The following is a 21,854-nucleotide window of genomic DNA, read 5'->3' on the forward strand; positions in this document are numbered from 1 at the left end:
TTATTGCCTATGCATCTCGACAATTGAAAATCCATGAGCGAAATTACTCCACCCATGACCCGGAGTTGATGACAATAGTGTTTGCTTTAAAAATATGATGACACTACTTATATGAAGAATAATTCAAAGTGTTTAGTAATTAATTATAAAAGCCTTAAGTACTTGTTTTCACGTAAGGAGTTATATATGAGGCAAAGATGATAGTTAGAATTCATTAAGGACTGTGAATTTATTATTTTCTATCATCCGAGAAAGATAAATGTTGTAGCAAATGATATTAGTTGCAAGGTTGGTGGCGCCTTGACTACTTTAATAGAAAAATGATAGAAATTATTAGAGGATCTTATTGGTTGGAATCATTTTGGATGATCATGGTGTAACACTCCAAAATTTTAACCCAAAATTTCAAGAGAATTATTTTTTTTTTAAGAAAATAATGAAAATAAAATTTTCTTTTGTGTTAAACATTCTGGGCGGGTTATAATACGATTAATCATCATAGTGAATTAAAATGTGAATAACATTCACTATTAAAATCTTATTCAGTTTCAATTATTTAAAATTTATATAAGAGTCTTTTTAATCCAAAATAATAAAAAAAAAATTTCAAAACTATCCCTTAAAAAGAAAAAGATTGGCTCTCAACGCCACCCAAGCATTCTGCATCTACTATGCAATTGCATATCATACTTCACCTGAAACCCATAAAATGGGTCTGACTCGTGACGTAAATTAAAACAAGTATGCAAAAGTATATTCCTAAAACTCACATATGTAGACATCAAGCATCAATTTAAAGATGAGTACATTGTAATGCCTCACACGATTACCAAGCACACTCACTTGCAATTTCTTTCAATCATAAGCAGTTAAATATCTATTAACAGTTGAATATGCATGAGCAGTTAATGATGCATGCACTTATCATTGCAGAACGAGCAGCCATTTATGCATGAGTATCTTAATTATCTTTAATTAGATTTTCTTTTTAAAAGATACATGTCATGACTAACTAAATGCATAATTAATTTATGTTATCACTTCTTATCCCTGTGGGTATAAACACAGACAGACACATGGATCAAGGCCATGACGCAAGTAGTATTTTCATACAATACTATTTTTTTTATATTTACACAAAAAAACCGCTCCTAAGAACAGAGACCTAGCCCCACTAGCTTCTTCTGCCGTACTTATTGTCATTGTCATGACAACATAAAACTTTGTGGACCCTTGCCCCCAGAGAGTCACTACGCTTTGGCTTACGCAAGGGGTGATGCCCATGAGATTTGAACCAAGACTGCTTGCCTAGCGGCCTAGGTCCCCATCCCAGTCCACCAAACCCCTTTGGGGCTGGTATACCGTGTACCACTTGCATGTTCCAAAATGGGTTTTATGTATTTAAGTAACCTAAACCCACCATGTACACTCACTTGACTAAGGGGGCCCTTGGAAGTGAAGGGGAAACCTACCTGGTGGCTATGTCACAAAGATACGTGGATACTAGGACACTCGTCACAAGTTTGAAGTGTTTTTTGAAAAATAGAAAACAATGACAGAATTTGGGCGGACCTCGATTTGAACAGAAAAAGTCTACCAATTCTTCTCCTGCAATCAAACGCGCCCTAAGGGGGAAAAAAGGCAACAATATGGACGTTAGTGACAGTCTTTGCCATCTAAAATACAGTATCTGTTAGTGGTCACTCTTTCAAATATTTACAGAATATCCTAAATGCGGAAGTTAGTTATCTGTTATCAAGAAAAAGGAAAGGAAAGAAAAAAAAAACGGATGTGCATATCAATCACAAACAACAGGATCGAATGAGATAGCTGTATGGTAAAACCACATTACCATAACGAAGGGGTCTCCGGTTCGAATCGACAAGCAGCTACCCCCAGCTTGCATATAAAAATAAATAAAAACTTACATGAAGCAGAAACAATGTGCATTTTTTTATTTGAAAAGATTAAAAAAAAAACTGTTTAACAAAATGACTGTACCATTGCTACAGAATTTAAAATCAAGACCCCTCGGTTTAGATAATGTAGCTTCACTAATCTAGCTATTACATTCGGCCAAGGCTATGTGGCTAACAAGAACTAACAGACTTAATTCGCTAAGCCAGATTCTTCCATGTGTCTTGTCAAACAATCCAAAGTTTCATAAATCTCTCCTGATTGTGGGTGAGTTCTATCTCCTATTGTAAACCCACGTAGACTTTTTCCAGCTTCAACGCAACTCCAACCTGGGTTCTTCTTCATCTTCCTCAGATTTTGAGCTTTGTCCCACATCATATTACTAGAATGAATGTTGCACAAAACTACATGGTAACCTACATTCTCGGGGTCTAAATCAAACAGATGCTTGGCTGCAAGCTCACCAAGATTGACATTGGAATGGATTCTGCAGGCACCAAGCAAAGTCCCCCAGATTGCACTATCTGGTTCAATTGGCATTGTCCTTATGAAATGAAAAGCTTCTTTAAGGCAACCCAACCGAGCAAGCAGGCCCACCATGCAAGTGTAGTGATCCAGACCAGGTTTAATTCTTGAATTTTCTATCATGTCTTTGAAAATCCTGAACCCTCCATCAACCAAGCCTGCATGATTGCAAGCAGAAAGTAAGCTAATAAAAGTAACACTGTTTGGTTCAACTCCTTCCTTCTTCATTTCATCAAAAAGTTGCAGAGCTTCTAATCCATATCCATGGAGTGCATAACTTTCAATCATCGCGGTCCATGAAACCACATCCTTCTTGTGCGCTTGATCAAAACAACGTCTTGAATAAATGATGCTTCCACACTTTGCATACATAGCAACTATAGATGTCTCCACTAATATGTCGTCAATGCAAAAACAATTTCTTATCAGGTATGCATGGATTTCCCTGCAAATTCTTAGAGTGCCCAAACGGGTACAAGCCAAAATTAGGCATCTTAAAGGATCAGATCCAGCTTTGAACCCTGCAAGCTGCATCTGCCGAAATAGTGAAATGGCTTCTTCCACCGATCCATTCTGAGCATAGCCACAGATCATTCTACTCCATGCTACATAGTTTTTCTCCTGAATTTTTTCAAAAACATTAGCCGCTGAAGCAACTTGACCACACTTGCAATACATCTCCAGAAGAGCAGTTTGTAAGATTACATCTTCTATTTCATTCTTTACTACAAATGAATGAATTTCAATGCCGTGCATAAGATCCCCTAACTTTGCACAGGCTGAAATTATAGTGGTAATAGTTTCAGGACTTGGAAATACATCAATCAGCATTGTTCTGAAAGTTTTAATTGCCTTGCCCTCATTCTGTTTCAAAGAATACCCAGAAATCATGATATTCCATGAGATAGCATCCTTGTCACCCATCATATCAAAAAAATTCTCTGCATCTCCAACATTACAACTTCTGTCATACATTGTCAGAATGGAATTTGCTAAAGATAAGTAACCCCCCATGCCTGACTTGATAACATAACAATGGAACATCTGGCCCTGGACCAGGCTTCCAGATAGATAACAAGCCTGAAACATGGTTAACAATGTCACTGAATTGGGCTTCATATCCATCAGCTGCATATGACCAAAGCATAGAAATGCATCACTGAAATTTTGTTTTCGAATATATCCAGATATTAAGGATGTCCAAGAGACAATATCTTTTTGAACCATCTCATCAAACATTTTGCGTGCTGAAGACATATCTCCAAATTTTGAATACATTTCCACCTGTGTATTACAAACATAAATATCCGATCCAAAGCCCATTTTGAATGCAGCACAGTGAGCCTTCTTCCCTTCCATTAAATAATTCTCAAGTCCAGTAATTGCTTTATTCACCAGAGGAAAAGTATAATGATCAGGTCGGACATGTTCTCTTAGCATTTGATTATAAAGAGATACGGCTTTATTAAATAACTGGGCATCCACATGGGACTTTATATGTAAATTCCAAAAAAATGCACCAGACATGTATCATACTTTTCGGATGCCTATACCACTAAGGATAGAAATACCCTTCACCCATTCATTCAACATGCGCAAAATCACCAACAATCCTATTCTAATGAAGGTGCTGTGCATAGAATGGATGCATGAAGCTGCCCATCTACACTTTACCAAACAGTGAGATCTCCACATGGTTAAAGACCACCTGATGAGAATGAAAGAATACCATTAGATAAGAATGGAAGTACAAAGTTACTGCTTACTAGCACTAAATCGAGACTGGAAAATCAATTCAAGTACAAATCAAAGCATTCTAATTATGTTTACGGCTAAGGTTGTTAGAAATCATGGAGTCCTCCTGTCATACACAAGACTCAGCACAGGTGGAAGGGAAAACACGTGAGGGCTGCAGAATCCTCAATCAGAGGCTGCGGTATTGGGCTTCTCATTAAATGCACATTGTTACAATTACTAGGGTACGAAAATACCCATCATACAACAAAGGTAATTTACAATATGCCATTAATGCTATTAATGAACATGTGCTGAAGTCTGTAATTAGATAAACACGAATTGGGTTTGGATAATATCCAAACCCAGTTCATGAATGATGACTTATTTTCATCCTCCCTCAAGTTGTACATGATTTTGAACCATGAACAACTTGCCTTTCAACATCCAGAATCTGTCCTTGATAAGCCCTTTGGTAAACAACTGTGCAACTTGATCGGTAGTCCGAACAAATTCTGGTTCAATTTCCTTCTCTTCGACTTTCTGTCTTACAAAATGTTGATCAATTTCAATATGCTTGGCACGACTGTGGTAGATAGAATTGAATGACATGTTGATGGCACTTTGATTGTCACATAAGAGAATACATTTAGATATTGATTCTCCTACTTCTGTCAATAGATGTCTGATCCATGTTACTTCAGTTGTAGCAGCTGTCATTGATCTATATTCAACTTCTATGCTTGACCTGGCAATAGCCCTTTGTTTCCTACTGCTCCACGAGACAAGACTTAGGCCAACGAAAACACAATATCCTGAGACTAACCTATGCTCATCTAGATCTCATGCTTAGTCTGTGTCTGTGTAAACAAGAAGTTCATGCCTGTGACGTTCACTCATACTCTTTCTGTACAAAAGACCATCCCCAATAGTTCCCTTCAAATATCGGAGAATACGTTTAACAACTTTCATATGTCCAATACCTGGTTCATGCATGAACTGTGATACCTGATTAACTGAATAGACAATATCAGGATGAGTAAAGGTGAGATATTGAAGCATCCCTACTATCTTGCGATATCTTGTAAGATCCTCATACAAATCTCCATCTTGGGAACTGAGTTTTTGATGAAGTACATTGGGCGTGCTTAGAGGCTTGCAATCTTTCATACCCGCCTTGCTTAGAACATCAATAGTATATTTATGTTGGGTAAGTGTCATGCCTTCAATAGTTCTGTCAACTTCTACTCCAAGGAAATATTTACCTGTAATGATAATGTCGTCTATATATATCAGTAACAAGGTAACTGTGTCTTTACATTTGAATATGAAAAGAGAATGATCAAGAAGAGATCAACTAAAACCATATTTCTCTATTTCAAGAGAAAAACTGTCAAACCAAGATCGAGAGGCTTGCTTCAGACCATATATAGCTCTCTTTAATCTACACACATATTCTTTGGAGTTTCCTTCTGCATCCCAGTGGGTTGCTCAATGTACACTTTCTCCTTTAGAGTTCCATGTAGGAATGCATTTTTTACATCCAGTTGACTGATAATCCACTGATACTTAATAGCCAATGATAGTATGATTCGAATAGTGCCCATTTTCACAACCAGACTGAAGGTTTCATCATAATCTTGTCCTTGCTCCAGAGTGAATCCCTTGGAGACTAGTCTAGCCTTATAGCGCTCAATAATACCATCCGGCTTATACTTTACTTTATACACCCATTTGGACCCAACCACATTTTGATCATGTAGTCTGGGAACAATCTCCCAAGTGCCACATTCATGAAGAACCTTCATTTCTTCATTCATAGCTTCAATCCATCGCTTAGAATTTGCTGCTTGATAAAATGTAGTGGGCCGATCTTCCTTACCTAAAGAAGTTAAGAAGAGTTGGAAATCCATAGTGAAATTCTCATAACTTACCCATCGATCAATAGGATGTCGGGGTCGAGTGGATCTTCTGGAGACAGATAATAGAGTAAAATTGGAAGAAGAATGCATCTCCTGATCAGAATTGGGGAGAGTCTCCTTCTCATGTCGAGAGTAAACAATGCCTTTATACCTTTCGGGAGGCAAGAGTGGATCTGAAATGACACTTTCCTGAGTCCTTTATACAGCATCGGACATGTGACCCTCAACTCTTTGATTACATTCTGAAGGACAAACATCACCAACACTAGAAAAGAGATCAGAGTTCAACCAGGGGTGATAAACTTCAATTCAGGGAGAGTGTTAACATTGTGGTCAAAATTCAATTCATCAAATACAACATTCCTGGATATTTTGATACGCTTGCTCACGGGATCATAGCATTTGTACCCTTTATGATCATCAGCATACCCAACAAATCTGCACTTCAAGGCCTTATCTTGAAACTTGTGTCGCATTGAACTGTCAACATGAACATAACATACACACCCGAATACTCGCAAATCATGATAATTTGGATGAACACCATGTAAAGAAAAGTAGGGTGATTTGTTTTCCAGGATATTCATTATTAACCGGTTGATGATATGAACAGTTGAATGCAAAGCATCTGCCCAGAAGGTAACTGGAAGGTTACTATCATGCATCATGCTCATTGCACTCTCGACAATATGGTGATGCTTTCGTTCAGCAATCTCATTCTGTTGAGGTGTATGAGGGCAAGACACCTATCTATGTATTCCATTTGTCTGGAGAAAATTAATAAAGTCATTTGAGGAGAATTCACCCCCTCCATCACATTGGAAACAAAGGATATTATCAGAGAATTGATTTTGAACAAAAGAATGAAATTTTTGAAATAACTTGAATGTTTCAGATTTGCATTTCATAAAGAAAATCCATGTATACCGAGAATAACTATCAACAAAAATGAGATAATATCTAATGCCAGACATGAAAGAAATTGGGGCTCGATCCCAAACATCAGAACAAATAATTTCAAATGGTCTTGAAGCTCTTTTATTAATAGAATGAAATGGAAGAACATAACTCTTACATTGAAGACAACTAGAACACTTTTTATCATTGACATTGAAACTTAAACTTGACTTGGGAATAAGGCTGCTTGAAACAAGCTTTTCAATGAAACCACTACTACAATGACCTAGACGACCATGCCAAAGATCCGGCTTATTACACTCAGAAAGACTAAAAACATACTTAGGAAGAACTAAAGAAGAAGATGATGTGAGCTTCAAGGTTGAAGGATTCTCTTGGAACACGTACATATTTCCTTGTCGTTTTCCTGTCCTTGACACGAAAAAAAAAGGAGTAAACTCAACTAAAGCATTGATGTCATCTACAAGCTTAGAGACAGAAACAATATTTTTCTTGATATTTGGAGCATAAATGACAGTTGAAAGAGCAAGAGAAGAGGTAGACATAGGAATGACAGAGTTTCCAATGTAAGAAATACGATGGTGAGACCTATCTCGAGTGACTATACTATTTCTACCAGCATAAAGAATAAGAGTTAGGAGCTTACCAGCATCACCAGTGATATGAGTGGTTGCATCAGAATCACATACCAAGTCCCCTGATCATTTTGTTTCAAATTCAATTCAGCTAGAGCAGATAATAATAACTCCTTGACTTCGCCACTATTTTTCAATTTGTCTGGCATTTTGTTGGTTCCTGGTTGTTTGCCTTTATTTTGAGGGTTCAACCAGCAATTAGCTTTGATATGCCCCATTTTATTGCATAGAAAACAGGTTGGTATTGATCTTTGCCTATGTCCATTGGATGGAATATTGGGTGTAGGTAGGATGCCACGACTTCCTTGTCCATTTCTTTCTTGACCCCCTCTTTCTCGAAAATCAAACCTACCACGTCCTCATCCATAGACAACTCATGTGGCAAGGACATTGTGTGCTCCAATTTGGGCATGAGCATCTTCAGAAAATCCCTTCAAGGTCATCTCATATTGTAAAAGCTTGGCACGCAAATCTTCAAATGTAGGTAAATCTGACAGACACAATAAAGAAGTAACCATCATATGATAATCTGATCCCAGTCCACTCAAAGTTTATTGAACCATATCTTTGTCGCTAACTACGCATCCCACGATGGCCAACTGATCTGTAATGGTCTTCATTTTGTTCAAGTACTCCATGATAGTCATGAAGTCCTTCCTCAGCATTTGAAACTCTTTCTTTAAAAATAATACTCTGGCCTGAGAAACTTGAGAATATGTCTGAACCAATCGGTGTTATAATTGCAGTGCGAAGCAGTTATCTGGAATTGCCACAAGCACTTCCGGTGACAATGTAGAAGTAATATAGGCGACCAACGTCTGATCTCGCTTCATCCAGGACACATACTCTGGATTTCTAACATAGGTAATAGAAAGATCTCCCTCACCATTCTTTTCTTGCGGTATAAACTCTGGAGGAACAGGAACAGAACCATCCAAATGTCCAGAAAGATCCTGACTTCTTATGAATGGTATGATTTGTCGCTTCTAAGTTAGAAAATTGGAATTGATCAGTTTCTTAGACACGAGTTGACTAAGAAAGTTTGAGGAAGGACCAGGCTGAGAGTTAGGAGAGGAATTCATATTCTATCAAAACCAAAAGAAATAAGAAAGAATAGGGAATAAGAAAATGGCTTTATATTGAATTGTAATAAAATTCAGAACAGAAACTTGATATCAGAAAATTTTGCTCCCACCGTCCTCTCTTTTTTTTTTTTACCCGAGGCAGGAAGCCAGAACTATGCAGTGAGAATCTGTTCTGAATTAAAACTCAATCAGAGGAGCACGTTACCTTGAAAATAACGTATTTTCTTTGAGAAAATGAGAAAATATAGACAGACAATGCAAAAACAGATTGTGCAGATAGAAAAGAAGACAGATCTAGTGCAAAAACAGATTGCATAGATAGAAAACAAGTCAGATCTGGGATCACTTCCCGATTTGAATCGGATGTGCCCTCAAGGTGCAAAAGAATATGACGTGATCTTATTGAAGCTTTGAAATCACGCAAAGATCAAATGATTCAAATCCGATCTTGCGTGATTTTCTGAAACTGCTGATATATAAGAACACATGCAGCAGTGAGACAGTATGGAGACGTGAGCAGGAAATACACGTGCAGCAGTGAGACAGTATGGAGACGTGAGCAGGAAATGCACGTGAGCAGGAAATCAGCAAAACAGCAAACATAAAATCTTGGTTTTGTATAGGAGAAGGAGATCAGCAAAACAGCAAACAGAGCATCTGGGTTTTGTATAGGAGAAATATGTTGGGTTTGGTATGGAGGAGGAACTGTAAAGAAGAAAAAGGGGAAATCAATAAGAGAATAGGTAGAAGAAAGAAGGAGCTCTGTAGAAGAAGAAGATCTAGGAGATGAGGAAGCTTTACCGTTCATAAGAAGATCACGATCCTTAAGGTTGGATCTGAGGCTCTGATACCATGTTAGAAACCATGGATTCCTCCTGTCATACACAAGACTCAGCACAGGTGGAAGGGAAAACACGTGAGGGCTGCAGAATCCTCAATGAGAGGCTGCGGTATTGGGCTTCCCATTAAATACACACCGTTACAATTACTAGGGTACGAAAATACCCATCGTACAACAAAGGTAATTTACAATATGCCATTAATGCTATTAATGAACATGTGCTGAAATTTGTAATTAGATAAACACGAATCGGGTTTGGATAAGATCCAAACCCAGTTCGTGAATGATGAACTTCTTTTCAAAGGTAACATACATTTTTTCTTGCATGTCAACACGAGTAAACTGTCTGGAGCAGGAGGCAAATTCACCTCTCATCACATCCAAGAGTTTCGCATGTGTACTTTGCAAACCAGCTCTCTCTCTCTCTCTCTCTCTCTCTCTCTCTCTCTCTCTCTCTCTCTCTCTCTCTCTCTCTCTCTCTCTCTCTCTCTCTCTATATATATATATATATATATATATATATATATAGGATAAACAAATAAATGCATTCAGAAGCATACACACAGGTAAAATTTAATAAAGATGAAAAATAAAAGAACAATCTCATACATGGTTACATGTGTACACTCATAAGTTGCATCAGAGAGAAAGAAGACAAAAGAATCCTGTAGGCATGATAAAGTCTGAGAGACCCATAAATATCCAGAAGCAATCGTGCTATAAAATTTTCTGCTGCTACACAAAATATCTCCAAAATGGAGATGGTATACCAGAGTCTAAGCTCACATCATTATCTTCAGAAAGCACAAGCATTTCCTCCAAGTATTGCAAAATGCAACAGCCAAAACAGAAGCTGTAGATGAAATTTTAAATGCTCAACTACCTCAGAATTATAGGTAAGCACATTTATTTTCAATAAAACAGAAAACTGACAAACAATTCCTTCTATAAGAAGTAAAACAACCCAAACAGATGGGTTATATAAAATGATTAAGCGTTGGAAAAGATACAGAATATCAAGCACACTAACTAGGAGTACCCAACCCAAAAATTGAACTGTTCAATATAATTACTTTCCTAGTATAGACATCGATAATTTCACAAAAAATGTCATCATCTCTAAACTACATTTATCAACATTTCATTTATATCAAAGTATAATAAAATTTATGATAACTTACGAGAGGTAAAAGTTAAGATATTGGGTAAGATGTTTTATACAATAAGCGAAAAAATTTGGACTGTTCAATATAATTGCTACCCTAGTATAAGTAATGAGAATTTCAGAAAACTGTCACCTACTCTTGACTAACATTCATCAACATTTCATTTATACCCAACTATAATAATTGCATAATACCTAAAGAGAGGAAAAGGTTAAGATATCTGGTAACTTGTTTTATACACTAAGAAGTGAGATAGGACTAAAATGCATATGATCAACAACCTAAATAATAACACAGAACCACCAAGGAAAAATATGCATATCTTAGTATAAGTTTGACAATTTCAGAAAACTGTCACCTACTCACGACTACATTCATCAACACTTCATTTATATCCAACTATAATAAATGCATAATACCTAAAGACAGGAAAAGGTTAAGATATCTGGTAATGTTTTATACACTAAGCAGTGAGACATGACTAAATGCATATCTGATCAACACCCTAAAGCATGACACAGAACCACCAAGGAAAAATATGTATATGCTTTGGTAACAAAGAACACTAGACCAATGCAACACCCATTATTGCACAAATATACATCACAGCTAATAATGACAACAACATGCAGATACAAGTTTTCTTAAATAAGGGTTGCAATATGCTTGTATCATGTATATTTTAGCTTAGTTGTCAAAAACGGCACCTAGGCACCGACTAAGCCACCTAGGCACAGCCCCACCGCCTGGGATTATGGGTTTGGGCGGTGGGGCCTTTTTTTCCCCGCTAGGCACCACCTAGGCTGTTCTCGCCCAGGCTGCAGGGACACATATGTCATTTTTTGGGGGCTGAAAACAGATCGGATATTCGATCCAGATTTGAATCCATGTTTTATTTCACAGATTCGGATTCAAATCTGGCTCGTGCCCAACCTGTTTTCACCCCTATTAGGGCAAATATAAAGGGGGAAGAGCCTAGTCCTCTCTCTCTCTTTCTCTCTCGGATCGTGGGTGTGAGAAGAAAACCAAGTACACTTTTTTTTCTCTTTCTTCCTTTTTTTTTATCCTTTTCCTTTCTTCTTCCATTTGCTCTTCTTTTCTTCTTTTCCGCTTTTTTCCACTATCTTATTCTTCCTCTTCTTTTTTTTTCTTCCCTTTTTTTCTTGGTTTTGTTTTCTCCTCTCTTTTTTTCTTCTTCCACTTACCTCATGCCTATCCTCTCTTTTTTTCATTTTCTTCTTTTTTCCCTTCATCATTCCTTTTCTTCTTTTTCTTCCTCCTCTAACCTCACACCCTCCACCATCTTCTTTTCCTTCCTTTCTCCCCTTTTCTTTTTTCTACTTTTTCCTTTTTCTCCTTCTTCCATTTTCTTTTTTCTTTTTTCTTTTTTCTTTTTTCTTTTCTTCTTCTTCCTCCTCTCACCCCTCCACTCAGTTATATATATATATATATATAGGAAAACTGGAATATGTAAACGAGAAAAATATGTAAACTGGTATAAACCGAGATTTTCATAGTTTTTTTTGCAAATCTAACCCTGCAAATGCATTCAATGTGGTCCATTTGCTTGGAATCGACTATTGGATCATCATAATCAGATCAAGAAATGTGACTTTTTATGGTTGAATATTTACGAAATTTTTGAGTCATTGATTTTCAAGCCTTAAAACATCCTTCTTATACATAGTAATCGGATGATCCAAGAGTTTGTTTTTATAACACCAAGCATCTAGATTGCATCCATACGGTGAAATTTTAGAAAAAGAACTATGAAAATCTCAGTGCATACCAGTATACATATTTTGTTGGTTTACATATTTCAATTTTCCTATATATATATATATATATATATATATATATATATATATATATATTCAAATCGTTTTTGTTTATGTTCAATGTTATGCAATTATATTATGACGAAGTACACACTTATACTTCATTCATAGTCACAATCATATGTTATTATTTAAATTTAACAATTTATTATGATATTTCTATTTTTTTTCTTGAACAATAAAGTCCTTGATGTCTCTGTCCCTTTTTGGTTCTTCACTTGAATTGCTTGGGTTGTCTCCAACAGGAGCCATCTTCTTTTAAGCTTAGGACAATCGGGTCTAAGATGTCCCGGTTTATTATAACGATGACACAATTTTTCTTCATCCACCATTGTTATAGTTATTTTTCCAAAAAATGAGGAGGTTTATATGTCCTCATATTATTTCCTGTTTAGATACTGCATGAACTTCATCAATATCTTTTCTAAGAGCGAAGCAGGTTTCTTCTTGGCATAGATCGACAAGAACTTCACTAAGAGGAGTAGAAGCCCTACGAAGAAGGGATCCTCTTAGTTGTTCAAATTCAGGTTGAAGCCCATGAATGAATTGAAAAACTCTCTATTTGTTTTTGCCTCATGACAATAACACTTCATTCCCATTCTGGTTCAAGGAAAGCAAGCTCATCCCATAAATAGGATAAAGTACTATAATAATCGCTAATACTCATACCTCCTTGCTTGGTTCTTTTTACTTTTTCTTGTAAAAAGAAATATCTAGCAAGGTCCTTTTGAGTATACATACATTTCATGAAGAACCCTGCTTCATTTGCCTTATTAAATTTGGCTAGATTAGCACAAATTTTGAGATCAACATTTGTTCATGAACTATAACAATATTTTGGCATGCTCACTTTCCCAATCTTCAACTTTGGATTGATATTTTTGAATGGCCTTGGCATTTTCTTCATGATTCAAGGTTTTTTCTTCGTTTCCTTCCTTCTTGGTGAGCTTTAATTGTGGTACTGGAATGGTGCCACATACATATCCCCAAAGTTTCTTGCTTTTGAGGTTCTTTTTCATAGCGACCGCACACATTCTATAGTTGGTCTCATTCAATTTGAATGAGATCAATCTTTGCATCTTTATAGGCCATTGCAAAAGAGTTGAAAAATAACAAGAGTGTGAAACTCAAACACACTTAAATACAAAAGAAAGGAGTCCCAAGAGTGTTCAAACACCTAGGGGCTTTGATATCATGAAATGAAATACAAGTACCAAGAACAATGTCACAAAGTGACTACAAAGAAGGCACAAACACATAAACAAGATGCCACTAATGGACACAATACAATGGGCCACAAAGGAAAATCATCAAACACACAAAGTGAGAAGAGAGAACTAAAAATATAAGAAACAATATATTGAGAAATGCTTGAAAAAGCATTAAGAATGAAGGGGGTTTTGACCCCTATTTATACAACTCATGGGGACCAATGGGAGCTCCCATAGAGGCGTTGGGAGCTCCCCCACAGTCATATTTATGATCGTTGGAAAGGGTTCTAACGACTATAAGGGTGCGACTCTTATGCCATTCGTCAAACAAAAAAAGAAAAAGAAAATAAAAAATAAAGAAACCCAAAAATGTCCCTAGTGGACATTCTATTTACATATGAGCAAAAAGACTAAATTGCCCTTAGTAGGCATTACAAAAGATATATATATATATAAGACTAAATTTCCCCTAGTGGGCATTACAAAAGATATATATATATATATATATTTTAACAGACTCTAGCTCTTTGAAACTAATATTTGCACTAGATGCTACAAATTGTCTTAAAAAAATTCCAGACTAATTTATACTTTTAATGAAAAAGAACATTGATGAAAAGGAAAATGCAATGTGCATTTTAGACCAATGTTGTAAGTATCGTACCATACTATATCGTATCGTATGATATGTATCGTTACTATGGGCAAAAGCGCGATACACACTCGTATATCGTATATATATCGGGTGTATCGTACGATACAGTATCATACGATATGGTCATGTATCATACTGTATCGTACGATGTAGTTATGTATCATACAGTATCATACGATATAGGGTGTATTGTATGATACACTTTGGCACACTTTAAAAAGGGTTAAAACTTGTTTTTTGGGTTTTAAACACCTCTTGAGGGCCAACTTCCTAATTTGTATAGAGGCCATTAGAGAGGTATCCAAGCACTCTAGGAGTCGTAAGATCGATTTGGGGGCCGATCCCTGCGCAAGGGAGAAAGCTTTTGCAATTTGCTCAAGAGTGCATTTCCACCATTTTTTCACTCAAGGAAATGAGTTAAGGTAAAAAAAAATCCCTATTTTTTTATTCTTATTGAGTGTTTTTTTTTAAGATGGCATCAGATGATCCGGCATGACAATGACGCACTCAAGTAATAAGTGAAAACTGATTGAAAATTGAGTACAACTATTGTCAATATATTGTTTTTGGTGGTATCTCTTGGTTGAAGTATCATTTAGCCAGGACACATCTCATTATTGTGTCCTAAATGTCAAGGAATTTCTCGGATGCCATGAAATGGTAATGCTAGCAATTACTCACTGGTCAGAAAGAAAAAAAAACAAGAAAAATATACGAGTAAAGTAGAAATGCGGTATGTGCAACCTTAGGAGGATGCGTATGACGAAGAGGAGCTCCCTACTTCTGATCCTACAACCCCTAACATAGCATCAGAAGTAGAAAATTATGCAGCGAAGAAAAAATGCATGGTTGGTACTAGTAGTAGTGTTGTGGGCACAAAAAAAAATGAGGAAGGAGTTCGTCGAGAGGAGGTAGAGCTAGAGACTCTATTATGAGATTTTTCCCTCTTAAGGCTACCCCTAGGTCGCAACTCGACATTCATACTGCTATGACTCCTCAACATTTAGTTGAGGAGGCGAGTGCATGCATTCATTCATTTTCAAGCCATGGCATATGCCATAACCAGTATCGGGCCTCGATATAAAATGTCTTTATATCATGCTTTGAGAGAAAAAAATTTAGATACGAATGTGAATGAAGTGAAGGCATATTGCTATGAGATGAGGTAGTCATGGAGAAAAACTGGGTGTAGCATCATGGCAAATGGGTGAAAATTCAAGAGCGTTGATAAATTTCCTTGTCTATTGCCCCAAAAGAACTATATTTTTTAAGTCAATTGATCTGTCTGATACACCCCAAACAGCAGATGTATTGCTTAGAATATTTGATCAGGTTGTGGAAGAGGTTCAACATCAAAATATTGTTCAATTTATTACTGATAATGCAGCAAATTATAGAGCAACAGGTAAAGAATTGGCAGAAAATTATGGGTTGTTCTTTTAGACCCCATGTGTTGCCCATTACATAGACTTCATGCTTGAGAATATCGACAGTGTGGATGAGATAAAGCACACAGTTGAATGTTGCCAAGAAATTACTAAATTTATTTTCAATCATGTAAGAAATTTGAACTTAATAAGAATGTATACTAGTGGTGTTGAGTTGATTCGTAGTGCAATTATTAGATTTGCTACAAATTTTTTCCACAGTGCAAAGTCTAGTAAAGAATAGAACTGCACTAAAAAAATATTTTTATCAGATGAGTGAAATACATATCCTCATGCAGAAAAAAGAAAGCCAAGAGAAATTGTAGATATTGTATTCAAAAGTAAATTATGAGATTCATGCGTAAAGTTGTTGAGAATCTCTCTACCTTTGGTAAAGGTGCTTCAATTGGTTGACAATAAAGACAAACCAACTATGAGTTATCTCTATGAGGCCATGGATAAAGCAAAAGAAACCATTAGAGATAATTTGAATGGGAATAAAATTTTATACATGCCTATATGAAACATCATTGATCATAGGTAGACTGGACAACTTCATCAACCAAGGTTGATGCCTGATTATGACATTCAAGATCAAATTTATAAAGAAGTGAAAGCTTTATGATAATGCAATGTATGATATAGGGAAACCTACAGCAGTGTGAAATCGTGCCACGATGCGTTCAGGTAATTTATTTTGTCTATTTCAATTTTAATTATGTATTGTTATTTAGTTATGATGTTTTGTATGATTGTATCTGTTATTGTCTTATTGATTCCTCATTTTCTTGTTTTTTTCAGACATGTGGTGGACCAGGTTTGAAAGTGATATTCCAAATTTGAGATTTTTTGTCATTCGCATTCTTAGCCAAATATATAGCGCAAGTGGATGCGAGAGAAACTGGAGCATCTTTGAGCAAATCCATATAAAAAGAAGAAATAGATTGGAGTACAAAAGGCTCAATGACCTCGTCTACGTTTGCTACAACTTACGACTGAGAGAAAGGTATATAAAATTATCAAGTTTATTTGTCATTTTCATGTGTTTATTTAAATTTTTTATATCATACAAAATCCAACTAATTTTAATTTTTTCATGTAACCTTTTTAGGCAAATAAAAAGATTATCATCAAGGAGGCACAAAGAACAATTTAATCCCATCAGTTTAAAAAAAATTGATGTATTAGATGCATGGGTTGAAGAAGCAGACATTTTGAATGAAGAGGACATTCAATGGATCAACGTGGAAGGAGCATAGGAGGTAGAAGATAAAGATCCTACATATATTGGAGACGATGTGGGTGTCGAAGGAGAAGAAGAAGAAGAAGATAATGATGATGATGATTGAGGTTATATTTTCAAAATACTTGTTTATTTAACACTCAAAGTGTTCATAAACTTAGTTATTTTGTTTTCGTTTATTTAATATGAAAGTATGAGTCTTGTGGCATGTTATTAATTGCAAGATATTTAATATTTTGCATTTTTCTTATGAGATAGTTGATGTTTGATGATGTCTTATATAGCTCATAGAGACATAAATGCATCATATGTGATTTTATGGTTGTATTTTGTGCAATTTATCATTGTTTCATGTGTTATGATTTTTTTAGAAGTTTTAATAACTTTTTCTGATTTTTCATGATTTTTTTTAGATTTTTTGAAAAAATTTATTAAATTTTTTTTACGATACTTATCTTATTTTGGGCCCGAGCGAGCAATTTAAACTGAGCAACATACTACATGCAATGGTCAGATCAAAACAAACATTTTCCCATTTCATAAAAATGAAACATGACCGACTTTACCAATGTAAGTGCAGTTACTTTGAGTAGCAATATCTTGCTCCCTTCCCACACAACCCAAATCCACATAGAAATCTATAGTCTACTAATCACGCTTTCCTCCACATTGTAAGGCTTTGATTTTTCAAACATCCATCCCAAAAGTTTCAGAATCCAAGCATGATGATGTGTTCCACAATGTTTGTGCTGGTTAATTTCAAGCCCAACCAAATAGTATGAATTAAACAAGGAATAGAATACTTGCAACAGATAGACAAGCCAGCAGATTTTACAATATGGGGGTACTCCTCAAGGACAATATCTTTTGACAAACATCTCCAGCATACATACACAAGAGGAATGCTTAATTCATACTGAAATCCCATCCCAATAAGAGCCCTATCTCATGAAATATAGAATCCAATAAAGACCAAAACTAGCATCCATGTGTATTAGTTAAGACCGAATTTTTCCTCATCTTTTTGTGAATCTGGAATCCTTGGGCCCAATAAAAACTTTTATTCCATGAAACCGTCCTTCGACTTCACAAACCCACATGGAGAAATTACAGTGCAATGAAAGAACAGGTCAAAACAAGCAAACACTACAAGATATTCCGAGTCAATTTTTAACCATAACAGCTCACAAGATCGCCACAACTGAAACCCCAATAATTTTCACACCACTCCAACAAATTCTACGAATGAGAATTTAATCTTACGAAAAGAAACGCTCAACACTCATTCCATATCGCCTAATTATACATTTCAAAACTATCATTATTTTCATCCCAAAATACCAACTATGAGGCATTCATCTCGTAACTTCATTCCATTTCCATCGAATAAACCAAAAGAAATCAATACGATCTGTGACTAATAACAACAAACAAAACACAGACAACACACACGCATTCAAACCCAAAAAAATACAGAGATGGGGAATGAGGTGCAAAGGTAAAAGAAGCTTACAGGCTTTGATTCTTTACTGCGTCTTCCTCCTTGGGGGTTGTTTCTCTGTGGCTGCTCTGTAGATCCAGTAAACCTGGGGGATGAACAAACAAGAAAGGGAAAGATTGTGCGTGTCAGAGGAAATAAAAAAGGGAAATTTGTGGGGATTTAATTTTAGAGAACCACAATAACTTAATGGATTAGGCATTTAAAATTTTAAAAAAAAAAGATCGGGGAGGTTTGTGAGGAGGGGTTACGAATGCAAGCAGGTGTACGACAACGAGGGCGACAAGCAAGAAAGGGAGCCAATCCAAGTGCGAGGGGCCGCCCAGCGGCCTCCCACCTTCCTCCGCCATTGACCCACCACCACCGTTAACTTAGGCAGCCCAGCAATGGCAGTAAGAGCATGGCCTGCCGGATTAAGAAGCGGGTACGCGAAGCGATGCGTCCAGCGTGACCCCAACAATCGAGTGTTTTTCTCGGTAAAAGAAAATCTCACGATAATTAAAAAAAAACGTCCTTCTCAAGAAAATATTGATATATTTAAATCTTAAAAATATATTAAATATATAAATATAGCTTTAATAATGTAACAATATCGGGATAAAACCATGTTACTTTCAAAATGAGCTATATTTTGAAAATAACGATTTTTTGAGGATTATATCAGTTTTTGAAAATTTCACGCAAAATCGTGAGATTTTAAAAAACATGGCGATATGAGACTATGAATTTAAAAGTGGTTTAAAGAAAACCAAGGAGGGCTCCACTCATTTTGGTAGAGGCCACCATCTTGATGGGACGTCATGAGCTACAAACCATAAGAGGCATTCCTTGCCTCAAGATTAAAGATGGGTGTATCTTTAGTAGGGAGGGAATGGCTAACTGACGCACGGAATGGCAAACCAGGTTTGAGGCAAAACCTGGTTTGCCCCCCTGTCATCCAAATAGCCCCTATAAAGGTTTTACCAGTTAAAAGGTGACACCGACACACAAAAAAAAAAAAAAACAAGAATCAAGTTGGGATAATTGAAGTGATCAAGAAGGAACATTAACAAATTAAAAAAAAAATTGTTGTCTTAAAATATATTTTTAATTCTTTTATGCAAAACTTCATCATATATTAACATGCAAGTTGAGTAAAAGTTTAGTTGGTTTCCCTCACCTTCATTTGGTAGGGCGTGTCAGCCACTCCGTCCAAACTGAAAAGACATCATTAATTCAAAGATCATCCGGTGAGTCCGTGGCCGTGGGGTCACTAAACTCATTATTTATATTAACTGATGTTGGAATTTAGTATTCTATTTCTAACTTTTTTATAGATAAAATGTGGCTGGTGATTTTCTATCGATTAATCATTATTTTTTATTATGCTGATTAAGTACGATCCGAAGAATCTAATTAATGTTTATGCCGATTAATCGCAAATTGCCAATAAGGATACGCCATAAGGAATTGAAGAGGACGAGTTTGGCTCCTATGGGGGACCTGGAGTTTTTACACCAATGAACTTGCGAGCCAGTGAGGCGATGTTTTCTAGTTATAACAAAAAAAAAATCAATTTTTATATCAGAAGATAATCGAGCTGCCCATAAACTAGTCATTTGCACAAACACCGCCCCAGTGAAAATGAATTTGCACCAGTGAAAAGTATTTTAACTTGCGAATGTAAATTGCACCAGTAAAACCTCCAGGCTTTTACTGCCAATAAAAATCGAATTTGTTACAAGTTAAGAAAGTTTTTAAAACGCAAGCTGGGGTTGGGCAGACCCCTACCAATTATACAACTACACCATTGGGTTTTGAACCTGCAATGTCCCAACACAAGGTGACGTGCACTAGTTGCTCCTACCAGACAAATGGACCCCCCTCGAGTCCTTTTTAACATCAAAAGAGATAAATCTAACGAATGTTTTGTGAGGAATTAAAATTTTTATATTTCTTGGGTTATTATCAGCAAAATATTTTTGAGCATAAATAAATCAAAATCTAAGAAAAACTTATGGTATACAGAATAAATGACCATTTCTACCATGATATAGCTTAATCAAAATATAAATATTGTGCAATCAAATCATGTATCTTTAAAAATAAAAATATCATAAAATTTTTATTGTACAATACCTTCTCATTCACTTTCACCTTTTCGACCATGCTGACCATCCCTGTCCTCCACCTTCCCATCATGTGAAAAGCAATATGCTTTCACTATATAACCTCCTAGAGTGCGGACCGTGTATCCCAAGATGCTTTAGATGTTAACCTTAACCCATCAGGTGGTTTGGGGGTCTCAGTATTGTACATGCCTCCACCGAGTTGCCATTGGGGGTTCAGAGTACTTCAGTATGTACATCACTTGTGATGAGTTGTGGAGCCTGATTCACTGTTTTTGCCCTTGCAGGAAGGGGGTCCGGGGGCTCCCCCGGCACGGGTCCCGCTGCGCGGTCAGTGGACGGGGGTCTAGGGGGGGCGCCCCTGGCGGGGTGTTATAGGGGGGCAGCGCCCCCCCCCCCCGAAGGAATTTTTTCTGGGGCTTATGTTTGGGGGGCGGTTTTCAGTGGATCCAACCCGATTTGGTTAGGGTTAGGGTTGTCGCCCTTGCCTTGTTTATATTCTCGCTTTTCTTTCCCGAGTTGTAACTGTCTGTTAAGAGTAATAATATTTCTCTCTGGGCGGCCGTGGTTTTTTACTCTCTCTCATATTTGAGGAGAGGTTTTTCCACGTAAAATCTGTGTTCTTCTTGTGTTTAGTTTGATCGTTCTTGTTCTTTGTTTCCTTTTGATTGTCTCTTGCTCGTGGTTTTTTCTAACAACTTGCTCTCTCAATGCGTAAATCACATTGTTTGTTACCTGTTGTAAGGTGTTGGTTAGTGAGCAACTTCTCTTTCATAGCAAATTGTAAGGTAATTTGTGTTCTTGGAGGGGCTTTGTTGTTCCAAACCTTGTTGAATATTTTATCTTGTGGGTTCTTTTTTCTTATGAATTTTCAAGCACTTTTCATAGAGAATTCTTTTGGCAGCAACCATTGAAGGTTATCTTCTTTCCAAAGTTGTCATTGTTGCCTTTTTATTTCTCTAGTAATCCCCATAGATAATTGCACTATTCACATCAACTAGATGAATGTTTGGGTAGAAATTCTTGTCTATAACATCGATAAGTTGAATGTTAAGAAGAGCGTGGTACAATATCTGCTGAGAGTTGAAAGGCAACCATAGAATTAGAGTCACCGAAGACATCCATGGATCA

At 36.5% G+C, this 21,854-nt stretch overlaps 1 long non-coding RNA gene and 1 pseudogene across 2 annotated transcripts in view; both read right to left on the bottom strand.

Moving 5' to 3' along the window:
- Positions 1-18,460, bottom strand: part of LOC149837255 (uncharacterized) — a 48,435-nt gene extending 29,975 nt beyond the window's left edge. The window contains exon 1 of the long non-coding RNA XR_016432089.1: positions 17,702-18,460. This is a non-coding gene — a long non-coding RNA (uncharacterized LOC149837255). The remainder of the gene's footprint in view (positions 1-17,701) is intronic.
- Positions 1,933-19,074, bottom strand: LOC149837256 (pentatricopeptide repeat-containing protein At1g15510, chloroplastic pseudogene; annotated as a pseudogene). The gene is made up of 3 exons (XR_016432088.1): positions 18,867-19,074; positions 18,631-18,703; positions 1,933-4,150 (listed from the first exon to the last, which is right to left on the bottom strand). The product of XR_016432088.1 is annotated as a pentatricopeptide repeat-containing protein At1g15510, chloroplastic pseudogene (transcript).
- Positions 19,075-21,854: the final 2,780 nt, after the last annotated feature.

This window comes from Nuphar pumila, chromosome 5 (genome assembly GCF_984573655.1).
Source record: "Nuphar pumila chromosome 5, dmNupPumi1.hap1.1, whole genome shotgun sequence".
NCBI lineage: Eukaryota > Viridiplantae > Streptophyta > Magnoliopsida > Nymphaeales > Nymphaeaceae > Nuphar > Nuphar pumila.